This window comes from Aptenodytes forsteri, unplaced genomic scaffold, assembly GCF_000699145.1.
Source record: "Aptenodytes forsteri isolate BGI_AS27 unplaced genomic scaffold, ASM69914v1 Scaffold387, whole genome shotgun sequence".
Lineage (NCBI taxonomy): Eukaryota > Metazoa > Chordata > Aves > Sphenisciformes > Spheniscidae > Aptenodytes > Aptenodytes forsteri.
In genome coordinates this window covers 1153439-1163724 of record NW_008795368.1, presented here as the reverse complement: position 1 = coordinate 1163724, position 10286 = coordinate 1153439, and the positions used below count along the sequence as shown (strand labels likewise).

The following is a 10286-nucleotide window of genomic DNA, read 5'->3' as shown; positions in this document are numbered from 1 at the left end:
GGGGGGGGGAGGGGGCTCCGCCGCGGCCCCCGCCCCGGGGGCTCCGCCGGGCGAAGGAGGTCCCAGCGGGGCTTCGCGCGTTGCCGGCCGTGCCTGCCGCGGGGCGGGGGCGGGCTGCCGGGGTGTGCCGGCGGCCCCGGCCCTTGGGCAGTCCTGTCCTGCACAGGACTGGGGGCCGAGATGGCTCCTGGCAGAGAGGGAACTGGGGAGAGAAGACCATGGGAAAAAGAAAGAAACCAAGACCCTCACTCCAGGGCAGAGCCTGGCTGAATGCCTCAACCGGTGCCCAGGCTTGCCTCGCAGTCTGCGGGCGTTGCCGGCCGTGCCTGCTGGGGGGCCGGGGAGTTGGTGGCGGTGTTGTGGCGCTGGGTGGGGCTGCCGGGGTGTGCCGGAGGGCGGCCCCGGCACAAGTTCTGCCGTGGCTGCCGGCTTCTTCCCCTCGCCCACCGTCGTCACGAACGGGCCTTTCTTTCCCGAGACAACAATTAAACGGGGTTCTTGTTCTGTTTCCTTAGCGATTTTGAGAGCCAAGGGGAGCCGCGCTGCTCCGTCAGTGTACAGGGCAGTCTCGCCGGATACGTTGCCGAGGCATGAAGTCTCACCTATTTTGTCAAAACAACTGTTAAATGGGTTTTTTCTGATTCGAAAGTTCACACTGCAAAACCGGTGGTAAATTCATCACCTGAGTCTCGATTTTGCCTATTTTTTTTTTTCCTTAATTTTTAAGGAAAGTTGCAGTTTATCTGTCTGAACCCCTCTTATTATGACTGTAAATGCAAGGCTTTGACATTAAATAGTTGGTCACAGTGGGGTTTATTAAGGCTGCACCCTACAAAGACTGCTCTGGCTCATGCAGAGACAGGAATTAGTATGTGTGCCAGATCAGGATGTTAAATAGTCCAGTTTCATACAATCAACTTTGTATTACGACTTATCTAATTTCAGTTAGTGAAAGACTAACAGTAAGATGGGCACACTTTCTAATACCCCATTAGCTTTGAAAGATTGGACTTGAAGACTAGAAAAGTAAAATCGATACAGATTTATCACTCTGTTTATGCTAGATAAAGGCACTTTTGAGTTCTTAGGTTCCAAATGGGGAGCAGTTCTCAAGTACTGCCGCAAGCAAGAAATTGATTATATGATTCTAAGGTCCTGTTTCCTGTCACTGTGCAGGGCGTGCAAATCATGAACTTGTGTGTTACTTTTAAGCTAGAAAGCTTTAATGCCATCTTATTGAGTGGCTTGGTGACTGCCTTTTGCTTTGGGTCCCTTTCATGGCCTGTGTTATGGTTACTGGCTTTGCTGGACAGGAATATTATAAATGTTCTCTGTGTGGATGGTGTTTTGTGCTGGTTTTTATAGACAAAGTATTCTGAGGTATGGGGAAACTAGCATTACTTAGGTTAACATTTTTTCAGTCTGTGTATTATTTTTGTTAGCTAAAAGTGTAATTTATTTGTCTAGAGGCTTTTAAGAAAGCTGTTGTATCTAATAAAACACAATTTTACTTTTGCAGAATTTGTAATTTGTAGAAGTTTTGCTACTGGCTTATTGCTGCTGTTTGACAGCTTTACTGAGAGAACTGTGTGGTAATACTGAATAGCATTTCAGGTGACTATTGCTTAGTGATAAACCATCACAAAAGTTACCTGAACAAGCTTTTTCCTCGTGTTCGTAGACTGGGAAACAGTGAGGGGGAAAGTCTTTACTAGGCAATGAACAACTGTGTGGAGACCCCAGCAGAACTGGTGCAGGCCTGCATGTTCACATGGTGAATGCTGTACCATGTGGCTATGTCCCCTTGGACCTGGAAGTGGCCTAATGATGCCAGCATGGTTATGCAGATAACTGCATGTGGAGCTAGCTCAGTGTCTGTATGCCACTGTCCGTAGTGCTTCTATCTGTGAGATTAGCTTGCATGTTCTTTTTCTCTATTTCTCTGCTTCTGCAGTTTAAGTGAGTCTGAGAGAGCTGAGAACAAGAGACTAAAATTTGGTAGTGTTTGTTGTCCTGTGTGAGCAATTTCTTTACTGCTTAGTGTGGCTCTTCTGTTTGTTCACTTGATTTATGGAAATCCATGGATGCTGCTTTTGATTTTGTTCCAAGCTTGTTGCATCCAAGTTACAGAGTAGGTTGCTGAAATTCTGACTGGATATTAGTACAGTTACAATGACACTAACACAGTTCAAATTATATACAGTCAAAATTAGCATACACAAAGTTTCTAATGTTTCTACTTTGTTTCTAATAGCACCCTTTCCCTGATGTTATACTCACCTTTTTGCTGGCCCTCTGGGTTGTAAGGCCACTGGCTCAGTTTGGTAGTGGGGAGGGGACAAATTCAAGCAAGTCATCAGCATCCCAAATCCTTTGTTCAGAGGAGTATGATGTTGACTGTTTTGTGCTTCTCAAAGTCTGCATATAGAAATGCATATAAAAAATCTACGTCTTAGTTTTTCTTCATTGTTGTGCACTCCACATTTTATCGGCATTTACTGCATATGGCATGTTTTACATGTGTTGAATGGTTTTTCTTTGTTATCTTAAAACTGGTTTTAACCATCTCTCACGATTGCATTCCTTTGACCAATATTTGACCAATATTGGTGAGTTGTTTATATCATCGGGGCATTTCAGCATCTTCCTGTGCCTGCGTTCTCAAGGGCTCTGCTATCATCCCATGCTCCTGCTCTTACCAGATTTGATCTTTTATGCTGCTTTTTTGATTCTGTCAGAGAGAGTTCATTTTTGTTAGTAACAAAAATCAATACAATAGTGTTATACCACATGATTGTACAAAGCTGAGTAAAAATTACAACAAAGCAGGTAATTGTCACCTAGTCATAATAGCGTTTACAGTTAAACAAGTAAAAAAAACTCTAGGCTGGCCAAGACAAGTCCAGGCAAAGTCTGACTATTACTGACAGCTATTTTGTGAGCCTAATACAAATCCTGCAGCCTCTTAAAAACAATGCTTAATAAGTTACAGTATGTTTCAGGGGTCAGTATGTACAGTATGTACAGGTGGGCATTCCTTTGAGCTGAAACAATTGCCACTTGTGACAGAAGACTTGGTGTTGGTCCATGATGGCTTAAGCTAATCTAAATCTGAGGGGCTGTCTTACAGCCTCCTCCTTTGTGCCCTGCACAAGGAATTAGGTGGCCACTTGTCTGTATATTTCAGGGAGCTGATCCACTGAAAAATAACCGGGACTAAAAAAAAAAAAAACAAACAGTTATTTTGAAGGATGAGGCCTGCCTGGACCAGCTCACCACACAACTGTACACATTTCAGGGCTAGTACGAAGAAAGGGATGAAAACATTCGGGGAAATGATACAAATGCAGCCGGCAGGATTCAGATTTGCTTTTGGAGAATGGCTGTGTGAATAAGCAAGTAAACTTAGCTTGTGTTTGTTGTGTGGTAACAATATGCACATCTACAGTTACTCTGCAGCAGCTGGCTTGCTGTAAGTGAAGGTAACTTAAAAAAAAAAAAAAAAAAAAGGAGAAAGGGAATGTTATCTTAGACTCCCTGAGGGGGAGATGATATAGCAGCAGCTCCCACTTCTGTGATGGTTGCACACAGATAGAAGAAGAGGTATGGCTCTGTCCCACTCCACCCTTCCTTCTCCAACTAGAAGCCTAGTTAGGTACCCTCTACTACAGTAGGCAGGCATGTGACTTGAGTCACCTTAGGAAAATTAACATTGTCCTCTTATTTTGGACTAGAACAACCATATAGGTATTTATTCCTAGTGTGTGAGAAGACTCACATAGAGGCTTATTAAACATGCCATAAAGTGACTGACTTAACACTTAAATTTTCCTTATTTTTTTCTGTGTTTGCAGTTTAGAAATATACATTCAATTTACCCTGTAATACTGATTTTCAAGCACATTCAATGCTCAGGCTATGAGTATATCAAAAAAGATAAGGATCAAGAGCCATTAGGGCGTATTGAACTTTTTCAACGTTTCATTTGTCTTTTTTTTTAATGATCTGCTGTAGCACATTCTTTTGTCTCATTAGTTACCTAACTCATCACTTTTTTTTTCAAACTAAGAACAAAGCAGCTATTCTGCTTTGGGATTTTTTTTTTTAGCTGTATATCATAAATTCTTTGTGTGGCCCTCTCAAGAGACTATGTACTGTAGATCGTGGGTACTTGCCTTCATGTTTCTTACATTGCTATGTATCAGTGAAAGAAATTTAAACTAGGAATGGGGAGAACATTTTGCTTTTTTTTTGACAAATCTGATAGCCAGGCTTTTGGTGATTGCATACTTTCATTAGCTTGTCATTCAAAAAAAGTAGATTTGATGAGCATGAATAATAATGTTTGCTGTATTTGTGGCTTATGTCCTAACAAGCAATACTTCTGGTTTAATCACTTCAAAATAGTCTTACCCTCAGTAAATCCAAACTCCAACAACCTGCTGGATAGTGAGGGAATTGATTAGAAAAAAAAACCTTTTAAAAATATCTTATTCTCATTTCAGATTGGCAATGATTTTTAAAAACTACTGCAAACAAAGTAAGTTGGGTCATGTGAAAATGGCACTGACATTTGCCCATAGTTTCCATCTGATTAAGTGAAAGTGACACCAGTAGATTAGAATGAGACTAAGACAATTCACATCGCAATTGTGTTAGTTTAACTTTAACAATCTTTTAACACTCTTGTTTAAATGTGGCTGACATACCATAATTACAAATCTACAAGCCTTGATTATAGAATTTTACATCATGAACCTATGGGGAAAGTGTATTGATTTTTGTGAAGCAGCTCTTTTTTAAAACCACCTTTCTAAAACTATGGAATCTTCCTAAGATTGTTCTTTTGCCTGTTGCACTGGTGTTGATACTGTTTTTTTCTCTTTGTAAAATATCATATTGCCAAGCAATTTACTCCATGATTATTTTTTTTCCCCAAGCACAGAAAGTTCTGCAAGTTACACAAAACTGTTGGTCTATTTTTACATATAAATTTAAACAATTCTTTTAAATTGAATTATTTTACTAGTGAGTTCAAGATACATTTTGTGCAAGTGAAGTATGAAGTATTGCAGTGAATGCAGATACTCCTTTTGCTGTATGGTGACTCTATCGCTAATTCAAGCACAAAAGTAGTTAATTTTCTTGGTTACTCAAGAAATTTGCCATTTCTGGTGTAAATCACAAATATTCTCAATCTTCTGTCCACCGTATGAATTATGGTTGCTTTCTTGTTTGTTTCCCATTAGCCATAGTCACTAACTGATACTTAGCATCAATATATTGATAAGAAACTCATGTCTCCTTTCTTTATTCTCATTATAATTAGAAGATAGTATGCAACAACTGCTTGTTAGCTTAATTAATGGGAAGGGCTGGAATATCTTATACTATACAGGTATTGAGGAATGATCTGCAGAGCTGCTCAGCTATACTGAGTCAGCATGATAAAGCGATTTAATGTGTTTACACTGCACATCCAAGAGCTCAGAGATTCAGGAGGGTGAATATATTGCATGCACTATTGGATACAAGCTGACTTGTATCCAATAATGAAATAACTCTTCTGAGTGCAGGTGCATTGTGCAACTGTTGTCTAGGGCTGTCACCAGCTTGGTCCTGGAGTCTTAAACTTGGGTTCAGTGCTTGCCAAATGTGGTTGTTGTGGTCCACAGCTACTTAGATATGTCTTAAGTACCTTCTGTAGTGCTCCTGGCATCAGGATTGGATACAGAAAGTCCCGAGTTGGCCCTGCATTTGAAGGCCTCTTTGGTCTTTTAGACTTACTAACTTAGTTGCTATCCCACACGAAAACTGCTTTATGTGAACTGGCTGAGAAAAGAGCACACCTGCATTTACATAGTGCTGTCTGAGTTAACATCTGTAGCATACATAGTCACCAACGCAGATAATTAGTTGAAGGGTACTTGCAAGTTGACTCTAGTCTCCAGAAACAAAACTACTTGTTTGAAGGGGTTCCTATTTCCTTGCACTTCAATGCATGCTTTCTTGTAAACTTCAGGAATACTGAACAGTACCCACACATACCTTAAAACTGTGGAAGAGCACAGTGGTTCCTGTGAAAATTGCGTAGTGTGGGTTTTTTTTTTTTAAATGGTTTTGATTTAATTTGAGCAGACCTAAATACTGGTTCCTTTTTAGAAGTATCTCACAAATTTAAATTAGTAATGGTCAGATCTTTAACAAATTGCCTCCTTCATTGCCTCCATTCTTTCCTCCATCCCATTACCTCTTCTAAAAAAAAAATAAAATCCTCTAGTGAAATGCATGATTCTGGCATCTCATTGTTTTTGTGTTTACAATTATCTTCTGCCCCCTGAGGCAAACCTGTCTTGTGCATGTCCATGCTGACCATAGTAATGTATTGATGTCATCATTTTAATTGGCAAAACTGTTGCACACCAGGTGCACACCATAGGTGTTGGTAGTGATGCTGTATTAAGGAGGAAGGAATTTTTTTTGTTTGGGCAAGAACATATGCAAAACTGTGGCTTTGCAACCTTAAATTCTTTAAGCAGTCATTCAAAAGTTTGGAAATACAGTAGTTACAGTTGCTTGGCAACCCTAGTTTGGTGCCATTATGCATACGTGTAGTACTGTTGTCTTGTTTTTGATTGTACATACTCTTTTTCATTACATTCTTACTCATGGCATGGAGCCACATATTCACCTATGTTGATAAAACAGTAACAATAATTTTGTGTGCTGAATTAGAATGTGGATCTATGGAAAAACTACAAAATTATATTAAATTTATGGTAGTTCTTTGTATACAGGAGATGAGTTACAACTGCAGTAACAACCATAATCCATCCTGGCTTGACTTTGAATTAAGTATTATGAAATTATATGTATCATATAGGTGGAAATCTCATTCAGGATCAGGAGGTCCATCATATTTTCTTTAAACTGTCTTAAGTCTCTTTCCTGATGCATTGTGAATTGCTTACACACATAATGTGACTGTAGTTCTATTTAATTTTGCTAATTACTGTACTGTAATATTTCCAATTTATTATCTCCAGTTGGGGTGGAGGGGCAGGGAGGGGAGGAAGTAGATTCTATGCCTTTTCTCCAAAACAAAGTCTTTACTGAAGATGGTGACTGGGTTATAGAAGGAAAAATGAAGTGGAGATCTGTGGTAACCCCAGTTGTTGCCACAACAGAGGCCCCATTTCTTGTTCTTCCTTCTCTAGAAGTAAAGTTCTCAGGTTCCTTAGCATTTACAACTTTCAACTTGTGTCCCATTCCATTCTATGCCATTCTCTCCTGGAATTTGTGCCACTCCAGAGCCTCTTTAGGCTGATAAAATTTTCACTTCTCTCCACTCTTGTCTTCAGCCCATCAGAAATACTCTTTCAGCTCTCTCATGATGGAGTTAACCCTTCTCTTCCTTGCCCCCAACCATCCAAGTTGCTTCTTGCAGTACCTCAGCAAAATCATCCCCAGCCAGCATCTTCTGGTTTTTGAGTAGTCCATAACTTAAGAGCTTTCATCCTGGCTGCATCTATTGAATTCTTTCATTCCCCTGCCTCCCTCTGTGCTCCCACTGGCAGCTAGCATTCAGGGATGCCCTAGCCAGCAGACTTTCTCAGTGGGGCAAAAGGGGAACTTCAGTTGTTGCTATGGCAAGGATTTAAAAAAAATGTGTAGGAATGTATTTCAAGAGCTGGGAAACACCTGTGTTGAGAGGCAAGGACAGAATGTGAAGCCCTGGAGATTCAGAGAAATTTCTAGTAACAGGGATGCTATAAAAATGTTAAAACCAAGGAATTTTTAACTTTGAAATAATTTTCTGACTTCAAAAAAACCTGTAACTGATTTTCATAGTCTTCACAGTAGTAATCCCTGACAAAAGCGAAGCTTGCAAAGTTAACCTGAAATGTCATGGTAACTCAGTTCTGTAACCTGTAGATGCAGGAGGCGCAAAAAATGATGCGTATACTTGTGTGTGGTAACATCTTGACTCTTAAAAGAGAAAGTTTATCTTTTATGATGATTTTGTCAGTATCAAGAAAATGAACACATAAACTTCAGGTCCTGTCCAAATCAGAAAGTAGTAACTCATGGTAAGAAAACATGGCAGTTTGTGATAGCTGTGTCAAGTATTGTATTTCTTTCCTCCTTCCTTCATCTTCCTCCTTTGACTTTTCCTCATAGGCCCCAGTCTGTAATGCGTGTGTGCTTATGTATCACTAGTGAACCCAAGAATGTCCGTAAGTATTTTGCATATTTGGGACCTGATATTTTAAGCTCTGCAGGTAGTGTTTAGCACACTGCCAATGTTACTGCAGTTGTTGAATTACTTGTGTTATAATTGTGCATTGTGTTAATACATGGAATTTATTATACTGTAACAAAAAAGCTGTACTCTGTACAGCTACACTATTATGGATTTTTAGGTTTGAACTAAGTCAGCATAGATATTTCATTATCTAGTCAATACATGCTGTCAGCTTTGGGTTTTCTGTGTGCTTAGGCTGAATCCATGGCGTATTAGCATATACCATGGTTAATAGTAACATTAGTATTGAAGAGAGGCACGTCTTTTCAATAGTGAAGTTATTCAATAGCAAAATGGAGAAATTGCTTCTCGTCTTCTTCAGACCTCCACTGAGCTTGCTCAGTCCAGCCAGGAAGTGTTTCTTGTGTTGATTTTTCTAATGCTGGAGAACAGTCTTTATTGGGTGGCTTAAGCATATAGGTGTCATTCTAGCTCATGTAGAACCTGATTTGTTGGCAACTGCTGGAGGTTGGGGGAAACATACCAAGAGCAGTAGTGGGTGCTTGCTCTGTCCTTGTACCATTTTACCATTTTTATTCGAGGCATCTAATAGTAGTTCCTGCCTGTGACTGTGGCTCAGGAAAGTGGAATTTTTCTCTACCTAGTACAGAGGATCTTAATTTCATTATGCATTCGTAAAACTCATGTTGTGCATCCTTTTTTCATCTGTCAACCTTCAGATAAACTAAAGGCCCTTCCTATGATCAGAGCGGTAGATCTGCTTGCTACTGCTAATGATGCAACTAGAGGAGATGATGCTGATGTTGATGTATAAGGACTAGGGTATGACAATATATACCTTTGGGGAGCGAGGAAGGAGAGAGATTTGGGGCTTTTTCAGCAGCAGCCAGAAGTTCGAACAGTTTAAACGACTTGCAACCCTGCACCCTAAACAGACTAGGAGAGAAGTCCCTTGAGAAATCAATGTCATCCTAAATTCAGAGGTCTCATTTCCCCCTCCCCCTCTCTGGTTCTCTGATCTTTGATGCTAGTCAAATTTTTTGCTGAGCTCGCTCAATTTGCTTAACCCAGGAGAAAAACTGACTGCTTTTTTTTTTCCTTACTGTGTTAATTTCCTGCTGTTTTGGTGAACTGAATTGGCTCATGGAGAGATCATTTGAGCATTAGTGCTGGCAGAGGTGTATGCTGGTGAGGGGGGAAGCAGACCTCTGTTAGCAGTGGTCAGCTTTTTGACTGTCTTGAACCATCTTGTGTTACTTTGCTCTTCAGCTTGGGGAGCTGAAGTGGGGGAGAGAAAGTGAGTAGAAGAAAATAAATGAGGAACTAAGTCATAATGGTATGGAAAAGGTAGTTAAGGAACTATTTTTTTTTTTTCTTCTAGCTCAAGATTCTCTCAAGTCCTTTGAGCTCTTCTGGGTTTAGTCTGCAGCTTTAAAGTAATAAAACTGCGTTTTTTACACAGAACATGCAAATTGTGGAATTGATTAAGTGATGTGAAAGTCAAATGTGTAAAGGATTTTAAAAGGGCAGCAGCCACAGCCAGGAGCTGACCTGTTGTCTGTTAAACACTGATGGTTTAGTTTTGTTCTTCAGTGTTGAAGTCCTTAACTTGATTTCTAGAGGCAGGTATATCACAGGAAATGTCACTTTAGACTTGACTTGTTTCTCTATACTCTCTCCCTAGTAGTTAACTACTGGCTGGCACTGGAGACAAGGTCCAGAACAATTGGATCTTATTTTTCTTCTTTTTCATTTTGAAAGACTGGCAGAAGCTAGTAAAAGACTATTATTTTGTTTGGGTTATTTTTTCTCTGTTTCTGGGAGTGTAGGCTTCTGCTTCAGGTCCATGAAAAATAACTAAGGAAAACAAGCTTGTTGTCAGTAGATTTAAACCAGGTATGTAGTAGTCTTCACTTCCATTGAACATTTATGTGGAGTTCTGAAGGCTGAAAAGAGCTATTGCAAATAGAAACTTGAAATATGAAAATAAGCTAATATTAGTTGTATGCAGTTGTTTGTC

The 10286-nt window shown here is 40.0% G+C and overlaps 1 protein-coding gene across 1 annotated transcript in view; it reads left to right on the top strand.

Moving 5' to 3' along the window:
• The first annotated feature begins 536 nt into the window (after positions 1 to 536).
• Positions 537 to 10286, top strand: part of TBCA (tubulin folding cofactor A) — a 32318-nt gene continuing 22568 nt past the window's right edge. Inside the window, exon 1 of the mRNA XM_009280298.2 lies at positions 537 to 669. The gene's annotated coding sequence lies outside the window, so the exon portion shown is untranslated. The remainder of the gene's footprint in view (positions 670 to 10286) is intronic.